This window comes from Corythoichthys intestinalis, chromosome 22, assembly GCF_030265065.1.
Source record: "Corythoichthys intestinalis isolate RoL2023-P3 chromosome 22, ASM3026506v1, whole genome shotgun sequence".
Taxonomy (NCBI): Eukaryota; Metazoa; Chordata; class Actinopteri; order Syngnathiformes; family Syngnathidae; genus Corythoichthys; species Corythoichthys intestinalis.
In genome coordinates this window covers 8,104,637-8,118,834 of record NC_080416.1, presented here as the reverse complement: position 1 = coordinate 8,118,834, position 14,198 = coordinate 8,104,637, and the positions used below count along the sequence as shown (strand labels likewise).

General features: G+C 36.8%; 1 protein-coding gene across 3 annotated transcripts in view; it reads left to right on the top strand.

The window, feature by feature from the left end:
• Nucleotides 1-14,198, top strand: part of ext1c (exostoses (multiple) 1c) — a 147,498-nt gene that overhangs the window by 90,754 nt on the left and 42,546 nt on the right. The window lies entirely within an intron of this gene.

Below are 14,198 nucleotides of genomic sequence, written 5' to 3'. Positions count from 1 at the left end.
TTTATAGATATGGGCATAAAAGTCTCGATTCTTGGTTTAAAGCAAAAACAAAACAGTGCAGTTAGCATTTATTTTATGTAAATATTGCGAACTATGATGCTAGTCAGTAAGCAAGTTAGCGGCCGCCATATGTAAACAAAGAGTTTTTTCCGTTAAAAATTCTTGGGAATAAATGCCTAAATCCCTGAATTCTTTATAGATATGGACATAAAACAGTCTTGATTCTTGGTGAAAAGAAAAAAAATAAAAAATAAAAATAAAAAATGCAATTAGCATATATTTTATGTAAATATGTCGCATGTGCTGCTACTCTTTAAGTCAGTGTGGCGGCCCCCTTAGTACAATAAAGAGCTTTTTGCGTTGAAAATTCTTGTGAATAAATGCTTAAATCCCTGAATTCTTTATAGATATGGATGTAAAACAGTCTCGATTCTTGCTTAAAAGAAGAAAAAAAACGGGCAGTGAGCAGTGAGTTTACGTAAATATTGCGAAGTATAATGCCATTGCTGTAGCGGCTGATTTCTCACATTGATTTTTTTCACAACATTTCAATATGCATGCACGGTATGAAAATACAATAATTACCTTGAATCCTCGGACAAATCACTCCTGAGACAGTCCTTTTTTGTATGCAGTACAACTTTCGTACTTATTCAACCTAAATCCGGCATTAGATCGCCCCATGTGGCTGACTGCTAATAAATGAAGCGGAGTGTGGGACGGCTCACTTTCCGAAGGGCGTGACGCAGTGAATGGGGTATGCGTCACATCAATATATTATGAAGTCTATGAGTCATAGGCAGCCAAAGAGTTAAAATTGAATACATCTGCTAGCAACCACAACACTTACTAATACTTTGGGCAGTCAATGATTTAACCCTTTATAGGCCCTTCATTTAAATCACCTTGAGACTAGACATGTGCCGATTACCGGTTTCAAGGTATACCATGGTATGGAAACGTCACGGTTTCAATACAGCAAAAATTTTCCGTCTTACCGTCCCTATGGTATTAGTTACTTTTTATGTCCCAAAAATGCGGGGAGAAATCCCTCACTTGCAGTTGCAAGGCTCAACCCTCCCCCACTGGTTGTTGCTCAGTGTCAGTGAGTCAGCTGTGCTACACGATGGCTGGAGGAGGTGAAACTCCTAAACTTTTTTCCCCCATCAAAGAAAACGAAATCGCTGGTATTGGGAATACTTCGGCTACAGAAAAGTTACAGACATTACATTATAGGAATTACATCCAATATGATTTTGCATTTCTACAAAATTAAAGGTTAGTAAACGCTGTGATGAACATTTCCCACCAGCCACGAGAGTTAACTCCAGCGTGTTTAGTGTGTCTAGCGGTGGTAAAACATATGTTTTTTTCCTCTCTGGAAACTGTCTGTGTTGAGAAAGTGTGTGTGTATAATGTAAGCATGATACGAGTCATACACACATGCTTTTTATGGAAAATAATTTAATTATTTTCGCTCTGATGGTAATAATGTTGAGCTGTGGCTGTTGGCTCACCTACAGAACTGCATTTATTTTCTTTTATTTAGAATATTTGTTATTTTATTTATTTTAACTTAACATTATGCTTATGCTCCAATTTGCTAATATGTTTTGAAAAATAAAAATTCTCTTCAATGGAAAAAAAAATTGTTTTTTTTTAAACCCAGATATCTCAAAGTCACACATTTTAGAGCTGTAATTGCAATACTGTGATCCCGTGATATTTTGGCCTAAGGTTATCATACAGTCAAAAAGTCATACCGGCACATGCCTACTTGAGACTGTTATTTGGGGCCAAAACCATAATTTATTTTTCATGGAAATGTCCCAAAATTAACAGGAAGTGACCCAAGTTCAATAAGTCGTGACCCCAAAATATCCCAAAATAAACAGGGTTTATTTTACACTGACCAGCAATCCAATTTCTTCAGAAATGGAATTTTTTAGTAAATTTAATTTTTATTATCATTTTAATTTACAAATGTATTTATTAATATATTTTAATAATTAAAAAAAATAATTATGAAATGATAGTTAATGATATCAGTTTTTTAAATGACCAATAATAGTCACCTGCCCTGTAAAGGCTTAATAAAACAATAATACTAAACTATGATAGACAGTCTAAAATGGCTTGTTTCTCTATGAGAGCAACTAAAGGTGAGTTGAGGCTAATACATATTTATTTCAACTTAGAACCTCTAAAAATAGCGCATGCCCTTTTTATTCCACTTATCTTAAAGTGCAGTCTGATGAAAGAACATCTATAAGGACCAAAACATTACTTTTGAACGTCATTTAAAAAAAAAAAAAAAAAAAAGAAATCTTTTCAACACCCACGCGCAAAGTATGTTCACCAACATTCATGTATTCAGCACACTGGTGAGTAGCACTCAGCGCATTGAGACGTGGAGACAGTGGCTGCACTGTGGAGGACTTGGACTCACTCCAGAATCTCTGGAGAACATTCCATTGAGAGCCTGCTGGCCGGATGGCTTAAGGCTGGTAAACAAGCTCAATAACAAACAACTACCGTAATTTGTGCACTATAAGCCGCTACTTTTTTTCTTCTACTTTGAACCTTGTGCCTTAGGGTCCAGTGCAGCTAATATATAGATATATATACTGTATATATATTAGGGCTGTCAAATTCACCACATTAACAGGCCGTAATTAATTTTTTAAATCAATCACGTTAACACATGGATGGAATGACCCGTTCATGCGTTGCCTCAAACAGCTTACAATGACACCGTTTTAGCATATTGAGACCAAAAAGGCAGAGAAATGCGAGTGGACACAGGCATTCATTGGACCGCGCCTTTTATTGGCTCAAGCAGCCACTACTATCAGTCATGGTTGCCCAACTTCCCATCATGCATTTGGGCAGAGCAAGAGATGATCTTTTTCTTAACATGCTTAAATGAACACAACGCAAAACATATTGTATACCATTTGCAGCCACCACTGACAGTCATGGTTGCCCAACTTCCCATCATGCATTTCGGCAGAGCAGGAGACGTTATTCTTCTTAACACCGTTAATAGAACACAACGCAGAACATACTGTATACCATTTGCAGCCACCACTGACAGTCATGGTTGCCCAATTTCCCATCATGCATTTGAGCCGAACAGTTAAGTCGCTACAGTATCATTTAGTGAAAGCACAACAAAAATAATAGTCCTATCTCTCTCTCAAAAAAAAAATTTAGTTTATAGTCCATTATGGTTTATATATGAATTGAATAGTTTTCTTTTCAAATTTGCAGGTTGCATCTTAATTCAGGTGCACTTTATAGTCCAAAAATTACAGTACTTGAATGTTTATCCCTCTCAATGGCAGCCAAAAATCCAGACTTAACATTATCTGTAAATCCTTAAATGAACAATTTGTCCTACAGCTATCACTCATTAAAGAAAAAAAATGATGCACAAGTGTGAGCAAACAGAATAAATTATCTTGTTTTTCACAGACCAGCTGTCAAGCACAGACATTTGCCTTGAGTACGTTTCACTCTTTTCTTTTTTAAAATTCAAATTTTCTTTGGGCGGGTAACAAGACCACGGCGGAGGCTTAATGATCAGGTAACGACGGAAATCGCCTCCCACCGCAGACCCAAAACTTCAATTTATGTTGCAGTCTGCAGCACAACTGCTCATTACACCTATAGCAATTGAGTGGGGAGGAAAAGTTGTTGTTGCAGGCTTTCCGAATGAAGACGAAAACGATTTTAGAGAGAAATGGGGGCTGGTGAGAAGGTTTCGCCTGTATGTTTTTCCATAATCATCTAATGAAGGCCCAAGTGGACCAAAATGTAGCAAATAAATACATAATTAATGAATGTGTCGTTAAAATGTTGTTATAAGCATTTCTTCATTTAATTTTTTTTTTCAAAAATATGAAGCATTTTCATTTTTGTATTTCAACATTTAAATATTTTTTTTATTTTGATTTTTACATAAATATTCCAATACCTCTTTTCCACTGTCAAATAAAGTGTTACCAGATACCATAATGACCAATTAAGGAATCAACTGGAACAGTAACTGAAGAAATAATTAGTAGCACAGAACATGAATTTTGATTGTTATTTACATCTGTAGCACACAATGCATGCTAGGAGGCATGTTGGACCAGTAAAGCCTAACTAAACAGTTAGCTTCTGCTCCTGAGACAAAGCAACCACCCTACCCGATTCAACCCGACTAGGGTCCAGTTCCAGTGGCGTTCCAATGATATTTATCCTGGTCGGAGGTTGGAAACTCAGATTTCCCACCTTCGTCAAATGCAGCGCCTCAAAACTACCAAACAATATTATACTTGTAATTTTGTCATGGCTTTAGCTTCTAGCATGTCTTATATTTCATTTTGACAAGAACCCAATATTGAATTCGAGTTCAAAAATGCAGAAATTTTATTTTTATTTGTATGTATTTATTTTTTTACTCTAGAGTGCAATACCAGAATGTGACTTCTAAGATGCAGTGTGTTTTTGTCCAATATCCATTTATATTAACTATACAATTCAAGCAAACCCAAGATAGCTGACCTGTTCAGAAATAAAGCTGCTTCTTATTTATTTTTGGGGGTTACATTTTTTTGAATATATAGACACCATTTTTTTCATTGTGACGTAATTTGTTTAAAAGTTTAAAATATGCGAGTGAATAATTTTTTAAAGTCATTTTTTTTCGTAACATAATATTAGACATCAATTAATGATTCTAAGCTAAAAATGACAAACATTTTGAATAATAAATATTAGGGTTGTTCTGATCATGTTTTTTTGCTCCCGATCCGATCCCGATCGTTTTAGTTTGAGTATCTGCCGATCCCGATATTTCCTGATCCGATTGCTTTTTTTTTTTTGCTCCCGATTCAATTCCAATCATTCCCGATAATTTTTCCCAATCATAAACATTTTGGCAATGCATTAAGAAAGAAATGAATAAAACTCGGACAAATATATACATTCAACATACAGTACATAAGTACTGTATTTGTTTATTATGACAATAAATCCTCAAGATGGCATTTACATTATTAACATTCTTTCTGTGAGAGGGATCCACGGATAGAAAGACTTGTGACTTTGTATATTGTGACTAAATATTGACATCTAGTGTATTTGTTGAGCTTTCAGTAAATGATACTGTGGCCATCCCAAATGCATGATGGGAAGTGCAACCATGACTTTGCGTAGTGCTACCAATAGATATATATTCTCTGCGTTGGGAAATAACTTATGGTGTTAAGACAAAGATCAATTGCCACCTTGCTTCCCCACATTGCTTCCCATGATATTTCTAATCATAGGGAGAGGGATTGCAAGGCTTTAGCCAATGAAAAAAAGGCTCCAAAGGCTGGCAAAATTTACTCTACTCATTTTGCGCTGCCTTTTATCTCTCAATATAGATAAAATGGCGTCATTACAGATTGAGCGCGACAATGAGTGAGAGGGTCGTGCAGGGCATACATTAATTGCGTTAAATATTTTAACGGGATACATTTTTTAAAAAAATAATTACCGCCGTTATCGGGATAAATTTGATAACCCTACCTTAAGCCTAAACTAAAGACTGGATGAGTGTAACATATTATGTCTGTAACGTTAAATACAATTAGAAAACGATTTAATTAAAAAATAGATATATAATAAAAAAAGGCATGGCCGATGTTTTTTTGCCGATTCCGATACTTTGAAAATGACGTGATCGGACCCGATTGATCGGGACATCTCTAATAAATATTATTAATTACCTTCGTTTTATGACTGGGTTGAAACAAAAGCGGTTGCGCGACGTCTGTAAACGGGGGTTTCCAGGATAAAACGGACAAATTAAAAATGGTTCGGAGGCTTAATGCGCCATGAATCTGCTATGGCAGCATGTAGACATATTGTTCTATCAAACACAACAGTTCTTTTGGCTTAAAATACAGCGGTTTCTTTTAAAGAGGAGTGCAAGAGCAGAAACTGCTTTTTCAGTCTTGTCTGTGTTTTCCGCCATATATATTAACAGTTTTTTAATTGGCTTTTTTTTACCCCGCTGTATTTAATCATGCGATCGCTTCCAGTTCAAATGAATTGGACGTCCTTTGCCATCAATAGCACTGAAACATGCCTTTTCACTGCCATTATTATTATTTTTGGGTTTCAATACTTTCTCATGAGAGCTATTTGACAATATCAATATTTTGTCACAGCATTGCCACAAAACTGCAACGCTACCATGATTGCTGCATCATTGCTTTCATATCCATAACAATAGTCCATCTTGCCAGTCCGATGTTTTCGAATCAATAGCCATTTGTGATGAGAAAAACAATAACTCACTCGTCCTGAATGATTTATTCATTATGTTTTTCAGTACGCTTGCGCATGGCCTTGCTTCATAATGACAATGACTGTGCGTTTTGGACACAAAAGCAGATATTTTGTCCTCTAAACATACAACAACAACAAAAATCCTTGAAACTGTTGCTATTAACTCTTTCAGTACAATTGACGATAGTTCATTTGCTGTCACCCTCTCAATTCAAATGGATTGGACGTCTACTTGGGATAAATTCATTTAAAGATACCTTATTTTAAGAGCCACGTGATTTGATGTTTATCATCATCAATAGCGAGTAAAAAAGTTCATACAAAAATAACATTATTTTTTAAAAGCACTTATTTAGTATCGAAAATTATATTGGTTATTCGAGTAACTCAAGTAATTCAATTAGAATAAAGCTTGAATGAAATTTTGTTGCTTAGACCGTTCGTTTAATTAGCGTGGGGTTGTAATGGTTTGTTTTGAAAGTGTTTGCATATGGTTTTATTGATTATGGGTGGATACACTGCCCTCTAGTGGAAATAGTGAATATGACATAACTCATTTAACATGGCTGAATCCAGCTGCTCCCTGTTAAGAGCAACATAAGTTAAGCGTTTTGAGCTCATGTTTTTTAATGCATGCGTAATTTAGTTTATCGGTATATTTAGCCATTTTTTGTGTGTGTTTGGAGGATTTGTTAAGAGCATTGTTAAAAAAAAGTTAGAATTTTATAGCATTTAAGCTTGCGGACTTTTGTTGTACTTAGATCCTCATTTATTTTTTCAATATCATTTGAGGCTAAGCTCGGGCATTTTAATATGTTATTAAATGAAAGTGCAGTTCTGTATTGTTTGAAGAAGCTCATAAATTTTAATTTTGTGTTGACATTTATTGCTCTTTTGAAAGTGCAATCCCAGCAAGCGTTTGTTTTTGTTGCTTGTTGTTCTCCCAGAATTTATTCTGCAACGATTATTCGAACTAACTAGTTGATAGAGTAATCGACTACTAAAGTAATCGATAGCCGCAGCCCTAGTATCGAGTACATCAACATTAGTTTATGTGTTGCAAGCCCTCCCACTTCAAATGAATGGACTTTTACTGACTATGGCAGCCAATGTGTTCGTCTTGGACCAGTTATGGATTAATTTCGGCTTTTTTTTTTTTTTTTTTTAATTAAAATTGTAAAAGAAAGAAAAAAAAAAAAGACTTTACAATTTTAAGTCAACAATGTCTCAAAAAAAATCGACTATCAAAACAGTTGCAGATTAACGTCACAATCTGTTAGTTTTTTATAATTATTTATAATATTTATATTAATTTTCATGATTAAACATGGCAGCCCTAGTCTCTAATCAAGTAGAGTGACAAATGTGCAGTCTACAATGTCTCAAAACGATGAGTTGACTATCAAATCAGTTGCTGATTACCATGATTTAAGTGAAATTTCAAAAACGCTACTACTCCTACAGTTTTTGTCCAAATTACATCATTTACCGTACACATAAACACATTCAGCAGATGCTAAGGGGCGTAGATTTGTATACAGGCTTTTACAGGAAACGTGCAGTTCGGCCAAAATTTGCCAAAAAGTTTCCCTTTCATTTTCTAATGGCCCAAATTTCCCATTCATTTCCAATGGCCCTCTTCGCCATTCATTTCAGTGACATTAAAAACTTTCATGTGCTCCTATTGATTTCCAATCCAGACCAGCAAAAATCTACATTGGCACACCCAAAAATCAACAGCAAGTGACCACGAAATGCCCCAAATCAAGTGGAAGTGACCCGATACCAACAGGGAGTGACACTGAAATGCCCGAAATTAAGAGGCAGTGAACCGATATCAATAGGAAGTGATCCTGAAGTGCCCCCAAATCAAAAAGAAGTCACCAAATATCAACAGAACGTGACCCTGAAATGCCCCCAAATCAATCACATAGCAAAAGTCCACAAGCTTAAATGCTATAAAATGCTAACATTTTTTTTTTTAATGCTCTTAATAAATGGCCCGAACACATATTCCCACAAAAAATGGCTAAATATACCTATAAACCACATTTTTAATGCAATTAAAGACATTAGCTCAAACAAAAACTTAGCTTATGTTGGTCTTAACAGGGAGCAGCTGGATTCAGCCATGTGAAATCAGTCATTTCATATTCACTGTTGCCACTAGAGGGCAGTGTATCCACCCAAATCAATCAAACTAAACTCAAACACTTTCAAAACAAACCATCACAATTCCACTTCAATTAAACAAATACTCAAAGCAGCAAAATTTAATTTGAATCTTTTTTCTAATCGAATTACTCGAGTTAATCGATTAATCTTTGCAGCACTATAATGAAACGATATATGTGATGGCTACATGAATAGCAGTTTCTCCATAAAACAAACAGAAAAAGACTAGGTCAGTGACGTTCACAAAACAAGTCACATTGTCTACTTTTTCGCAAGAGGCGGCTAATCTCTACTGAAGCCGATTTTATTCAAGTTGGTGGGGAAAAAAGTGTGGTGCTTTTTCAACGCTTTGAACACTCCTTGCTGTATACCATTTTATGGCTTTTATTGGTCTTTGTGTGAGCTGGAAAGGAAGCTTTTACGCATTTGACTGTCGACATCCTTAGCCATTGTAGCCCCACCTGTGTTTTGTGTTGCAACCACTGCTGCTATTAGTGCAGCTGCTGGTCTAAATGTAGCCGTATTTGCTCAGAGCTTTTAACCTCCTCTGATGTCATGTTTGTTGTTGTGTTTCGCTTCGACATATGTCGGCAGGCAGTCAACTTAGAAAGATTTGTCACTTCAAATTGAACTGCTCTGCAAGGACAAAGCACACAATTCTGCAAAAACCAGGAGTGGGAGTAAGATTTCATCATTGATATGGAAATGGACACTAAATGGCGTCTTTTATCCCACCCGAAAGATAATCTTTCGGCGTGTTCGTTGCTCCTTTCGGCGGATTCCCACCTTCATATTTGCCATCTTATCTTATATCATAAATTATGGAGCAAAGAAGGAGATCCCACTTCAGAAGACCCGTCGCTCGCATGAGCCTTTTAAATTCGGAGATAGACATTCGATGAAGCATCTGCTCGAAATGGGAAATGAAAGTAAGGGTTCAGCCAGCGCCCCTGCAGAGTGGAGTTAAAAGTCGGCGTGGTGCGCCGGATTTATAGGCAGAAAACGAGATTTTTTTTTCTTTATTAAAATGTATTTATCTCATTATCAAAACAATATTTTCATAATAGAACTTTTGTCATAAAACAACGAACAACAAAAAACATTTTTTTAAATATATTTGAAGATGGGTGGCACGGTGGCTGAGTGGTTAGCACGTCTGCCTCACAGTTCTGAGATCAAGGGTTCAATCCCGGGCTTCGGCCTTCCTGTGTGGAGTTTGCATGTTCTCCCCGTGCCTGCGTGGGTTTCCTCCCACATCCCAAAAACATGCATCGTAGGCTGATTGAACGCTCTAAATTGTCAGTAGGTGTGAGTGTGTGAGTGTGTGCGTGAATGGTTGTATGTCTCCTTGTGCCCTGCGATTGGCTGGCAACCAGTTCAGGGTGCCCCCTGCCTACTGCCCGTAGTTAGCTGGGATAGGCTCCGGCACCTCCGCGACCCTCGTGAGGAAAAGCGGCATGGAAAATGAATGAATGAAATTTGAAAATGCCTTTCATTTAATTTATTTTTATTTGTTCACAAAAAAATATTACGCTTCCTTTTTATTGTTTGTGAATTTTCATGTTTCATTATAATTGTTATATTATTTTTGGTTTAAAAAACTCATTTTTTGACGGAAATTAAGATTTTCTCTTTCTTAAAAATATATTCCATTTTTTGAATATTTTTTCTTTTAAACAAAAGGATCTAGTTTTTTTTATTTACAGTATATTATCTAATGTATGTTTAAAATAACATTCTTCACTTCTTTATTTTATTTTACAATATTTTATTTATGTTAATAATGAAATAAAATATATATGAATCTAAATTTAAATATATATATATATATATGTGTGTGTGTGTGTGTGTGTATTAGTGCTCCCCATTATTTTAGCAAATTTTAATATATATATATATATATATTTTTTTTGCTCTTTAAAAAAAAGAAAAATCGAAATAAGCATGATTTCAATTTAATAAATATATACAATGGTAGGCGGCACGGTGGCTTAGTGGTTAGCACATCTGCCTCACAATTCTGAGATCAAGGGTTCAATCCCGGGCTTCGGCCTTCCTGTGTGGAGTTTGCATGTTCTCCCCGTGCCTGCGTGGGTTTCCTCCGGGAACTGCGGTTTCCTCCCACATCCCAAAAACATGCATGGTAGGCTGTTTGAACACTCTAAATTGTCCGTAGGTATGAGTGTGTGCGTGAATGGTTGTATGTCTCCTTGTGCCCTGCGATTGGCTGGCAACCAGTTCAGGGTGTCCCCTGCCTACTGCCCGTAGTTGGCTGGGATAGGCTCCGGCACCTCCGCGACCCTCGTGAGGAAAAGCGGCATGGAAAATGAATGAATGAATGAATATACAATGGTACCTCTACATACAAATTTAATTTGTTCTAGGACCTGATTTGTAAATCGAAATGGTAGTATGTCGAGTGGGATTTTCTCATGAGAATACATTATAATTTGATGAATTCGTTCCACGGCCCAAAAACCTACGCTAAGTCCTTCATAAATACTGCATTATGATCACATTAGCAAATACACATAGCAAAACAAAGAAATTATAAATACAAATCGTAATAATTATTAGAATAATAATAATAATAATACAAACAATGTAAAGAATCGGGTTCTAATGTGCCGGTTGTGTTTTGCATGCTGTTCCTGAACGCACTGTGTGACTGACGAGAAGGTGAGAGTGTTCCGGAAGAGTGGGCACTTTTTGCCGTGTTGTGTTGCACCTTTTCCTTTTTTTTCACCAACTGCACTAACCTTCATGGGACCCATGTTGAGTTCTCTCACAAGAAAATCCGCTGTGCTGCCGTCTTGCGTGGAAACAATGAAATTGTTGGATGTGGAGACAAATAACGTGTCAAATTTTACGTCGGATTTTGAACGGATCATATGTCGGGGTACCACTGTACTACTTTAATACAATATTTAATCGCACTTTAAAGGGATCCACGAATAGAAAGATATGTCATTCTTAAAAGAGAAATGTTAATGTGAGTTATTGTAATTTGATATTGAAACCCCTCTTAATGTTTTCGTTTTAATAAGATTTGTAAAATTAGTAGTAGTAGGTCGCCATTGTTGTCGTCACTGGGCGGCACTGCCGGGCTACTACAGTGTCACTCTTCAGCTATAAACATGTCATCGGTTCTGCCCTTCCAATTTGAACCCGAGCGGAAAAGTGATGAGCAGGACAGAATTGTACATACAGTATTTTACAAAACGAGCAGCAACAGCAATTAATTGAAGGTGTCCAGCGGTAGCGTTAGAGTCATGATTTTCCTTATAAAGCAATCGCAATCCACATGCGTTGTCTGTCTCCTTACGGTAAAACCTGAAAGGGAAACGCAACTGGAAAGATTGTGCGGCTGGCTTGACCACGGAATTAGAAAACAAGGCTTACGCAGCAAGCAGAATACAACAACATAGGGATTGTGTAAAAGGCTTTATTTAACACACCAAAAAACACGCGATTGTGACAAGAAAGACACAAAAAGGGTCCGTGACAGTAGGACGGCATCAATAAATAAAAAGAAACCAAGGGAAAACCGCTGTGAGAGGCAGACAAATGAAAAAAAAACAAGGCAATGATGCAACGGGCAAGGAAGCGATATAGGAACTGTCAAATGGCAGCAAGTCAATATCTTGGCAAGCCGCTTAGGATCGGTTTAAAGACACTACTGATGAGCTGAAATTGGATGCAGGCATGACGTTAGGAACTTATCCCACAAATCTGTAACAAAACAATCTGACCAGCAGTAGAATGTGACAAAATCATGCCAGTCGTCATATTATCTTCGCTTGCTAGCTAGCACAGCTATTTTCCTAAGTCCAGCCAAACCGCGTCATCACCCCCAGCGTGGATTGCGAGCGTAAAAAATGGCGCTAACTGTTCTAACTGTCAAAGATTTTTAATTCAATGGTAATAATATGTGTTTCTAAAGACATATTTTAGTCTTTAACCGACAGCACTAATATATAGATTTATTTATTTTTATTTTTTGTTTAATAAATTTTTTTCTCCCCTCAAAGTCTTGACCCCTCACCTGCTCCCAAATATTCCAAACTCCCCCAGCCTTCCAGTTGGTCGAAGATCAACGAACGTCTGTCTGATTCCTCGGCCTTGTGACGATACTGCTGTGCTTTTAGCCTAATGGAGAGACAGCTGTGCTCTCATTTCTATATATAACTAAACGCCAGCACATGATGAAGCCCGTCACACCCACTCCGCGGAGCAGACCAGTGTATTAATATGCGCGGTATTTTAGTTATAAATATAAAAAGCCACATTAATCTGCGGGCGTGTGTGCCCGGCAACATGAATATTTTTGCTTTCTACATGCTGGAATCCCTTTGGATGAAGACTAAAAATGTTTTAAGTGAAAATAAATCAACGTTAAATAGATTTGGCGAAAAGCAGTATGATAAACTCAGCATTACCTACTTTGAGTAGAGTATTTAACATCACCGTAATCTGCGTCATGCTACAAATTTGGCAGTAAATGGACACGGGATGCTGATCACACGGACACTTTTTAGGGAAAAGACAGTGTTCTCAATGTCATGAAATGCATATTTGTGTTGAGCCTGCAGCCACGTGTGCGTGCGTGTGTGAGTGCCGGATTGAGGTATAAGTAACAGTGTTAAGGGATGAGCTGCTTGTGGGGTCGTATCTTTTCAGATTAGAGAGCTTTAGTCCCTTCGTTCTCTGTGTAATTAATGGGAGATGGAGGCAGAGAAGCCCGCAAAGACAAAGAACAGGGGATGAGTTTAAGCCTTTGTGTGTATTCATTGGAAAACAAGAGTGGAAGTTTGTGTTATTTGACGTCTTTTTACATTCTACACATCACAGTGTCGAAATGTCTGAGGCAGCTATACAGTGAATTACAATTATGTAGACAAGGTTAAGGCGAGGCTAATTTTTTTGTATAGTACAATTAGCCACAAGGTAACTCAAAGTGCTTTACTTCACATTAAAGTCTGCAAAAACGGATAAAATGATACATAAAAGTCACATAGAATTATCCATACAAAAACTAATTTAATCAGGAAAAAGAAATAGAAATAAATGCAGAAATTATATAACCTAAAACTTGAAATATATAGGCAGTTACAGGGGTGAAAGTGGCTAGAATTTCCAGCTGAAACTTTTTTTTTTTTTTTTTTTGAGAGGTTGGGGGTCAAAGCTCCTAAAACCACAGAAATTCAAGGAAATTTGCTTTTGGCAGTTATAACTGTAATACAAACTAAAACATCTGACCAATTTTCCATTGCATTGCCCTTTTTTTAAATCACATTAATTCAAAAAGCCTGCTCTTTTTTTCTTTTTTGTTGTCCCAGAAAACATGCGTTTGAACCAATCCGAGCTAACTATCCATGCAGGTCCCATGTCAGTATGTCAGCCAATGGTGTACCGCAAGCAATATGTCCCTTGTGCTCATTGATATTCATGACATTAACAATTGTTGCTAGGCGGGTCAACCTCCCATTTGTCCCCAATAGTAATTGAATGGAAATAGTGTACGAACGAGATGTTTACTAAGCTAAACCTACCAATTCAGTCTGAAAATGATGTCCCTGGTGCCAAATTCACTGGTAAAGATGTGGAAGAACATACAAATGTTCAGTTAAAGAGATAGCTTGAGTGTTGAGGGCTGAAAAAGAGCCGGACAGATCCGGAGTTAGCTTTTTTAT